Here is a 10,527-nt window from a genome sequence, read left to right on the forward strand (position 1 = left end):
TACTATTGGGACAATTGATGCTGGTTAGCTGGAGAATTTAGTGGCCTCCCTCTCCCCTCCCAAAAGAGAGAGGATCCAATCTGATGCAATTCACATCAGGGTCTTTATTCTATTTGCCTCCCACCCCTTATGCATGCAGGAGAGTTTTGGTGGTTGAGAAGCCCTGAATGTCTATCTGGTCAAGGCTTTATAGTAAGCAACAATCAGGGTTAAGTGTGTAAGCATCTAACTGGAAAGCTACTGTGGTCTTTAACCTAATTGGCTAGTGCTAGGAATCATATTATCAACTTAATTTCTGCTCTTCTCTGCATTTGTTAGTTATGCAGGCCACTAGGTTGTAACCTGGAGATGCAGGTTTGTTGGTGGAATAACTTGGAGACACTGTTCTTGTTGAGGATGTAACCTGGAAATGTTCTTTTTGATGGGGATTAGCCTAGAGACTGGAGCTAGGGCCAGGTTTTGTTGGGGACAATTTGGAAACTAATGCTAGGTACCAGCTTGTTAGTTTACCTGAGTTCAAACTTAGGTCAGGTTCTCTAAAATGGAGTCTGAACTCAAAAGATTTGGCATTTTAGGGCAATATCTTATCCAGCTAAGTTTAGATCTAGGCATGGTGGTACCAACTTTTTTTTTTTTTTTTGAATCCCATAAATAAAGCCAAGCAGATCTCTGAGTTCAAGGCCAGCCTGACACAGGGCAAGTTCTAGGTGAAGAAACGCTTAAATATTTTCCTAGGCGACAGGCATGCAGATCTCTTATTTTAAGGTCAATCTACAGAGCCAGATCCAGGACAGCCATATTTAAGCAATGAAGAAGTTTGAAAGAGGAAGCTAGTAATAATGTAATAAAATAAGGGGGCACATTCCAGCACCAGCAAACAACAGAACTCAGCAGCTTTAGTTATATGTCTCTGGCTTTATAGTCAAGAGGAGAAGGGTACTACTGGGACAGATGCTGGTTAGCTGGAGCTAAGAATTTAGTGGTGATTAAGAAGAGATAAGCATCTCTCATGTGAAATCTTTGGGGAAGTATTTTCTGAGAGCACAAAGAAGCTATGTTCCAGAGATAGCCAAGATTGTACCTTGTGCTGCAGCTGTACTTGGTAATATATGTTACCCAGGTGGTACTGGTTTTGAAGTCATGAAGGGGTCATGAAGAGCAGCTGAGGCTTGGCATTGTCAGAGGCCATGGAAAGCCATTGGTGAAGGTGCAGCCTCATTTGCAGTTGATGGCCTAGAACTGAAGGAGTCATGCAAGACTCGGCACCATAAGAGGGACTACAAGGAGGCTATTGGTGAAGCCAAATTGCAGCAGAAGACTCCAAGGTATTGGATATGGTAGTACCATATCACCAAGAACAACAGCAGTAGTGGAGTGGATCAATCTGAGTTTAGAATGTTACAAAGGAAAGAGCTGGAGAAGTGACACTAGCCCTTTAAAATGAGCCCAGAAGATCATGTGTGGATCTCAGACATTGAAACAAGAAGCTGCAATATTGTGGTTGCCTTGGAGGCCCAACGATGTTCAAGATAACAGACTCGAGAGGTGAGAGGTATCTGCTGAGGAAAGCTTCTAACAGGGAGTGGAACCAGCCTAAGAGAAAGAAGTTTGTTGCTGTCAACAAAGATGAAAAAGGAGTTGGAGATATGAAGACTGCTGTGACATCAGACATGGAGATGCAGAATTCGGAGTTTGCCCAGCTAGTTTCCTGTCTTGCTTTAGGGATTACAGTTAAGTGAATGTCAGAGGAGACTTAGAATATTGGACCTTTAACATTTTCGAGACTGCTATAGATTATGGGGAATTTTGAAGTTGGACTAAATGTATTTTGCATTATGCTATGTTTAGGTATGCCCCAATAGACTCATATGTTTGAACAAGCCTATGGTGGCCAGGGAATGTAATGTGGTGGTTTGTATATGGTTGGCCCAGGGAGTGGCACTGTTAATACATAGTGTGGCCCTATTGGAGTAGGTGTGACCTTGTTGGAGTAGGTGTGTCTCTGTGGTTGTGGGCTATAAGACCTTTATCCTAGCTGTTTGGAAGCCAGTATTCTGCTAGCAGCCTTCAGATGAAGATGTAAAACTCTCAGCTCCTCCTGTACCATGCTTGCTCAGATGTTGCCATATTCCCACCTTGATGATAATAGACTGAACCCCTGAACCTGTAAGTCAGCCCTAATTAAACGTTATCCTTATAAGACATGGTATATTCACAGTGGTAAAAACCCTAACTAAGGCAAGCGATGTTTTACAGTGGTTATCTTATCACAATCCAGGCAGTCTTGTCACTGAACCCATTATCTTCTGAGACACTGGGTGTGGGGGGTGGGCAGTCACTGATAGGCTTGGGAGTCTTTGTCTGTCATATGTCATAAGCTTAAACATTTAGCAGATTTCTGACAAGATTGAGAGCAGATCTATTAAGCATAATCTGACATAGACAATCTGTGTTTGTTTAATTACTTGTTGAGAATGTATCAAGCAAATAAAGAAAGCACACTGTGACTTAATGACAATAGCAAAAATCAAGGTTACACACACACACACACACACACACACACACAAGCATGTGTGTGCTTGTGTGTGTGTGTATGACAATGATATTTAACTTTTACTTTTTAGAAATTATTATGGGGGGGGGCTGGAGAGATGGCTTAGTGGTTAAGAGCACTGATTGCTCTTCTGAAGGTCCTGAGTTCAAATCCCAGCAACTACATGGTGGCTCAAAACTGAGAGATCTGGTGCCCTCTTCTGGAGTGTCTGAAGACAGCTTCAGTGTACTTACATATGATAAATAAATTATTTCAAAACAAATTATTATTTGCCAAAGCAGGATACTATGAAAACCTTTTCTTAATTGACATATTAAACTCCTACCGGCATCAAACTGGGATCTGCCTGTAACAAGGATGATGGATGGTCCTGGGACTGCCTTTAGTAAAGATGGTGCTGAAAAGGCAGCCAGCCACACAACCGCCCTTACCTAACATGGCACTGAGGTTATAACTCTACCTGTAGGAAAGCCATGTGTTTGTTATATCAGCAGAGAAAAACACATATAAAGAGACACCCACACAAAGAGACAAACAGCTGTGTTTTGTCTGGTGCACACTTGGCTCAGAACTGGTTTGGACCATGGAAACCAGAGAGTTAAGAGTGGGCTGTACAGCAGCTCCACTGAGCCAAGTACCAGTCAGCAACAAAAAGTGAGCATACCCAGGCTGGTTAAGGCTTGAACCATGGAGCAGAGTAGCTCTGGCCAATCTGGTGCTGAGGCCCATTTATTGGCCTACACCACAGAGTGGCCAGCAGTGGTGGCTTGGGGACCTGGTGCCAGACTGAGCAGATGGCTGCAGAAATGCATGGCAGGGGCAGAATAAAGGGGGTGGTGCGGGCCGGGCGTGGTGGCACATGCCTTTTATCCCAGCACTCGGAAGACAGAGGAAGGTAGATTTCTGAGTTCGAGGCCAGCCTGGTCTACAAAGTGAGTTCCAGGACAGCCAGGGCTATACAGAGAAACCCTGTCTCAAAAAAGAAGGGGGAGGGGGGGTGCGGTGCGAAGCCATGAGCATGACCAGGTGAGAACTAGTGCCTGAAGTATTGTTCTCTTAGTCTCTTAGCAACTTTGCTTCAGGCAGTTTGAGAGAGCTCACACCCATGCTTTGAAGAAGCAACTGATGGTGAAGTTGAGCAGGCAGAGGGCAAGAGAGAATATGGAGAGCTGAGGTGGCTCAAGAGAGGGAAGAGCGGGGCAAAAGTGTGATGCAATGACTTGACAGAGCAGAGTCCCAGGCAGAGCAAGGGAATTGGAGGGGGACGGGGGAATTGGGAGCAGAGCAAGTGGTGAGAGAATGAGGGCGTTGGGGGAAGCCTAGAGATTGCTAGCAAGAGAGTTGTTTATAAAGTGCCAGTTAAGTGGCCATATTGCTTGCTTGAGTACTGTGAATTAGACCTGGAGATGTCCCAATAAGTAAGGATGCAGTGGTGAAGACCTTCCCTTTGAGTGTGGACATTATTAAAATGTTCCTACTAGCATTGAAAGAACAAAATAATAACAAGAACAAGCAGCCATGTCTAGACTTGCTAGGTCATCACACAGAAGCTTTGTGGGCCTGGGGCCGCAGGAGAATAGTTCACCTAAACTTAGGATTTTACTATGGCAGTGAGAGAAAACCACTTCCAAGAGGACCCAAGGGTTAGGGTCCTAGAACAAGGTTCAGTGAAAAGACCAATCATAAATACTGAATGTCTTTGTCCTCAACGACAGCAGAGGGGCTATTTGTGAGCTCAACAACCGCCCCTTGGGACCAGGGGATATTTATGCTGGCAAGTGGGGACGGGGTCTTACCAGTTCTCGGAAGTTCAGGTGGATATATCTATCGAGCAATCCAGTGGCTGTCCACATGTCAATAAGAGATGTGAACCCGTGAGTTTCTAATTCTGAGCCACAGAAATAATGTGTCTTATAAAAAAGATGAAGAAGCCAGGGATATGATTGGTGGAGGCACAGTATCGTGTGGGGGAAAGGGGGTACCTCTGCAAGCCCATGCGTAGGCATTACTTCCCACTGAGGTACAATCCACATGACAGTATAGTATAGAACAGAGTTTGTTTAGGTCATGGGGAGGGGAATTAGGGGGTAGTAGAGAAAGAGAGAGGGGGAGGGGTAGAGAGAGAAAAGTAGAGGAGATCAGCCATGAGCAATGGAGAGAGAGAGGGGGAGGAGTGGGGAGAGAAGGGACAGAGGAGGAAGAGGGTAAGAGAGCAAGAGAAGAGAGAAGAAAGTGAGAACAGGGCAGGCAGCCCGTTTTATAGTGAGTCAGGCATACCTGGCTGTTGCCAAGTAACTGTGGGGCTTACAAGGAAAGCCAACACTCTCCAAGAAATAAATACCAAGTGGAAATCTCTAGGTACTGGCACGAGTAACAGACTTTTGAGTTGTTCTCCAGGTCTGACCAAGAGCTTTCTAAATCAAGAGGCTCATTTCTGTTGCCACTGGTTAAGCTCCAGAAGTTTAAGGTAAGGTTCGATTTCTGAAGAAACCATGTACTTCAGAAACAATGTTCAAAGACCCCTGAGCTGGAACATACCTGAATGCTTTCTTCCTGAGGATTAGCTTTCACAATATCAGATGTCTCCATTCAAGCTTGCAAAAGAAAGAAGCAACCAACACTTCTACCCAGATCATAGTGATGATAACCATAATGCTGCAATAATGACATACGTACTCTGGTGGTAAACAACAGTTCTCTAATTGAACTTTAGGTCCATTCAACAAGAGGGAAAACACAGCTTGATAGTGTATGAAGAAGTAGAGAGTCAGCCTAATGAACAGAAAGTAGAGAGGAGCAAACGATTTAATAGAAATTTGGAAACACACTGAGGCATAACAGTAAAGGACCAAAGCAAGATATTTTCCCCTAAAGACGAATCCCAAGCTGCTTAGTTACTCCAACTAGTCCCCATAATTATAAAGTTGAACTACCTCCTAATTGTTTACCTCCTAATTGATTACCTTCACATTAAGACATATAAACTATTTTTTATAATTTGGAAAAACTTAGATATAACATAGAAGCAGCAAACTTATGACTTCATTCATTTCCAAAAGCAAAAATTAACCTAAAATTGGTGATATTCATGAGTAGAATCTGTTCTTCTATAGGCTCTATTAAGAAGTTTGGGGGAGGGCAGTGGCAAAACAAACAAACAAAGCAAAAACAAAAAACCCAATAGATAAGGAAGAATAGATTCTTCAAACATTTATCACAAAAGAAATTTTTATCAGAACATGTAATCAACTGTTAATAGTTCACAGTTAGACACATCAGTGTAAAACATGATGTGAGGACTTTAATACTTTCCAAAAACCACACAAAGAACCAAAATGAATTCAACATTCTTGTCTACCCTCCAGAAGTTGATGGTACAATTTCGGTATGACACATCTTTGAGTTACAGAAGAAGGAGTAATTGAGTTAGTATTTACCAGAAGTTTCATCTCTACTGGGTAGCTTTTATACTTCTAAACAGTACTATGTGTGTTAATGGAGGAGTTCCAGCAGCTGTGAGCTGAACGTGAAACTTACAATGATTGGCCTGACAAAATATGTCCACTGGTGTATTAGTGGCACAAATGTTATGTAAGTAATCAATCAGATCCTGATTGGATGTGAAACAATCTGCATAGGATGGAACCAATATCTGGAGCAGCTAAAGGGGTCATGAACTTTTGGCTGTCTAGTTCATAGGCCCTAGTGAAGAATCCAATATGATTATTCTGTTAAATGTACATACTACAAAAATGACTCCCAATACTCCAAACATCTAAACCATCTCTCAAACATCATCTGTAAAGTTTCTTTCTTTAGTAGATGTCAATTAATATAGTGACTCTCAATTAGTCACCATGTAGAAAATAAAACCCTTGACATATTATCACACCTCTCATTCCAGGGTTCAGAGATCCTAGTAGAAGAGGGGTGGAAAGATTGTTAGAGCCAGAGGTGGTGAATAACATGAAGAAGAAACTATTTTCTGAACATCGTAATGCTGACTCACATATAAACTCATAGCAATTGTGACAACATAAAAGAGCTCCATGCAAGTTTAAGCCAGACCAAAATCCCAGCATTGAGAGGAGAGGTAGTCACAAAATGCCAACACTAGCTAAGGAGCTATTTGCATTTGACAGCTTCTGGGAGAAGCCAGCTTTTGTTAATTATTTGATCCCTAGTAGGTCAGCACAGGCCCCAATCCTAAGCCTAGTTAGGCAACTGACTCAGTAGGGTAAAAATAAAAGGAAGAGTAATAGTTGGTTGGGGGAGAGCAAAGTGTGGAGAGGGTGGCTATGGGAGGAGTTGGAAAGGAGGTTGAATATGTTTTAAAAACACTGAATGAAATTATCAATGAATTAATGAAATATGGGATCCACCCCATAATCAGCATCCAAACGCTGACACCATTGCATACACTAGCAAGATTTTATCGAAAGGACCCAGATGTAGCTGTCTCTTGTGAGACTATGCCGGGGCCTAGCAAACACAGAAGTGGATGCTCACAGTCAGCTAATGGATGGATCACAGGGCTCCCAATGGAGGAGCTAGAGAAAGTACCCAAGGAGCTAAAGGGATCTGCAACCCTATAGGTGGAACAACATTATGAACTAACCAGTACCCCGGAGCTCTTGACTCTAGCTGCATATGTATCAAAAGATGGCCTAGTTGGCCATCACTGGAAAGAGAGGCCCATTGGACACGCAAACTTTATATGCCCCAGTACAGGGGAACTCGAGAGCCAAAAAGGGGGAGTGGGTGGGTGGGTATGGGGGACTTTTGGTATAGCATTGGAAATGTAAATGAGCTAAATACCTAATAAAAAATGGAAAAAAAAAGAAAAAAGCATTGAAAAAAATCTAAGTTCTATTGTATCTTATTTTTAACTGCTAATGACATTGAATGAATAATTATGCTTTTGAAAATAATGACCTTTTATTATCTTTTGAAACTTATTTATAATGCATATTTTTAATAGTTAAAAGAAAATAAAAAGAATATCAAACACTGTAATGTCCACTTTGGAGAACTGTTAAATTCACAAAAAGTTAGAAACTTATATTCCAGAAAGTCAATTAGTTTTATCCAAAAAATGAAAATCTAGACTCATATTAGCACTAGTTCACAAAACTCATTGCAGATTAAAAAAAAAATCACAGTTACCTATAAAAGGAGAAAAATTCCAAATGCTGATTAGAATGATTACTCTATGGTGTAAATGTTGTATGAGTCCATATCTATATAACACTGGAAGTAGCTGGTGTAATTTCTTCCACCAGATAAGTCATTAAATGATGCCTGGAATGTACTCTGCGCCAGTTCCTGAGAGTGCCTGAGATGTTCCTAGCTGAAGTCCTTAAGTTTTTACTTGTAACTTCTTTGGCTTGGCAATCTCATTTGAAATGCAAAGATCATGACACTGTTAAAAAGTATATGTGTATGTGTATGTAATTTAATAACCTCCAGAAAAAAATGTTTACACTACAAACTTTATTTTCTACCTAGCAATTTATCTCTGTGAATACAATTTATTGCAATGTATTTGTTACTTCTCTTTTTAGAAACCATTAGAATTTCTTTAGAAACCAGTAGTTTAAAAATTATTAAGCAATAATTCTAGATTGTTATTCTGTTGACCAATAATATAAAACACTATGACCAAAAAGAACTTGGGAAGAAAAGGGTTTATTTTGTCATATTGATTTCACTGATCAAAACTGACAGAAGTAAAGTGAATGTTTTTTTGATATGAAGAAGTAAAAAAAGACTGAGTAGAAACAAGCCATTGGAAATCCTTAGCATGTCCATGCTCATGTCATCTGTGCACACTCACTCTGGACTTTATTCACTCCAATCTTTGTCCACACCTCATACTCTATAGTCAAGGAGCTTCTAAATTAGTAGGTAACACAGTAAGGGGATTAATATTTTCAATATAATATAGTAAATATAATTCTGGAGGCTATAGAAGAATTCAGAAGCATTATCCACAATTTTAATTATTCCATTGGTTATGTGAAGCTTCCGGGAGCTTTATGGAATGCCAATGTTTTGAAAGGAAATCCAAAGACACGCACGCATGTGCCAGTGTGACAGCGCTGTGAACGCCCCGAGACCACCCCGGGCGGGGTGCCACCGCAGTGTTGGTAGCTGAGCTGAAGAAGCAGTTTCACAAAGCCAGCCAGTTAAGTGAAAAAATAACTGGTGCCAAAGGATCGAAGCTAGATGAAGAATTTCTGGACATAGAAAAGAAAATATATATTACCAGTAAAGCTGTTGCAGAAATTCTTTCAAAAGCCACAGAGTATCTCTAGCCCATTCCAGCATACAGAGCTAAGCTAGGAATGCTGAACACTGTGTCAAAGCTCCAAGGGCAGGTGAAGGCCACTGGCTATCCACAGACAGAAGACATGCTGGGGGACTTCATGCTGAAGTATGACAAGGAGCTCGGAGAAGACTCTGCTTTTGGCAACTCATTACTAGAAGCTGGTGAGGCCCTGAAACATGGCTGAGGTGAAAGACTCTCTGGATATTAATGTGAAGCAAACTTTTATTGACCCACTGCAGCTACTGCAAGACAAAGATTTAAAAGAGATTGGGCACCACCTGAGAAAGCTGGCAGGCCACCGCTTGGATTATGATTATAAAAAGCTTCGGGTAGGTAAGATCCCCAAGGAAGAAATAAGACAAGCACTAGAGAAGTTCGAAGTCAAAGGAGTTGGCCGAAAGAAGCATGTTTAATTCTTTAGAAAATAATGTAGAGCAAGTGAGCCAACTGGCTGTGTTTGTAGAGGCAGCATTAGACTATCACAGGCAGTTCACAGAGATTCTCCAGGAACTGCAGAGCAAGCTGGAGCTGAGAATAGCTCTTGCATCCAAAGTCCCCAAGCAAGAATTCATACCAAGCCTGTGAACACGAGTTCCACCGATGCCAATGGGGTCGGACCCAGCTCTTCATCAAAGATGACAGGTACTTACACTCCCTCGGACCAGCCCTGCTCTCATGGTCTCTATGACTTTGAGCCAGAAAATGAAGGAGAATTAGGATTTAGCTTTCATAGCTGCAAAGGGTGCATTCCCACTGCAGCCAAGGACTACCTAGGCCATTCGAATGGGCACAATTTACTTGTTTTAGCACCAGTGCTCTCTCCGTGTGGTGTTCTGTGACATCCTTGCTATCTGTTCCACTTAATCATTTCTGTATGTGTGTTTTCTTTATAATGTGTTTTGTATCAATTTAATTTGTATAACTGATTTCTTTGTCCTAATTCATAAAAAATAGTTTTCTTCTTGTTCTAAAAAGTCATTGGTTAAATTTATTTGCTGACTGTTGCTAAAACAAGTGAATTGTGCCCCTTCGAGTGGCCTGGATAATCCTTGGCTGCAGTGGGAATGCACCCTTTGCAGCTATGAAAGTTAAAGATTTTGTTTCCTGACATTATTGATGCCATCCTGTTATTTCCTGTTTTAAGCTTACCTGTGAAGAGCCCAATAAACATGACATACTGTGTTCATAAAAAAAAAAAAAAGAGAGAAAGAAAGAAAGAAAGAAAGAAAGAAAGAAAGGAAGGAAGGAAGGAAGGAAGGAAGGAAGGAAGGAAGAAAAAGAAAATCCAAAGACAAAATGTTATTCCTATGTTCTGCCTTAATAGACAGCTCCATTGTTGTCTATGCTTAAGTCTTCTCATGCAAGGTGGTCTGATAAGTTGTTACTACTGGGCTAACCCTCCCCCAACTTTTTTCAGATAAAATCCACTTGGCTGGTACCTTTTCCTTTTCTCATCATGAAATTACTAGTGAAATTTCCATTTTTTACGGTCTATTGTTTCAGTAGTTTGATAGATTAGATAGATCTTTAGAATATTTGTATTTCTATTTAGAAGATTATAATTCCCATTTTCTGTTTTTAATATTTCATGAGGTATGTTGTAGCTAGCCTTGAAGCTAATTATATTTGATATTAATTTTGT

General features: G+C 41.0%; 1 pseudogene; it reads left to right on the plus strand.

Moving 5' to 3' along the window:
- On the plus strand, positions 8,634 to 10,076 carry Sh3d2c-ps1 (SH3 domain protein 2C, pseudogene 1; annotated as a pseudogene).

Source organism: Mus musculus, chromosome 2 (genome assembly GCF_000001635.26).
Source record: "Mus musculus strain C57BL/6J chromosome 2, GRCm38.p6 C57BL/6J".
Lineage (NCBI taxonomy): Eukaryota > Metazoa > Chordata > Mammalia > Rodentia > Muridae > Mus > Mus musculus.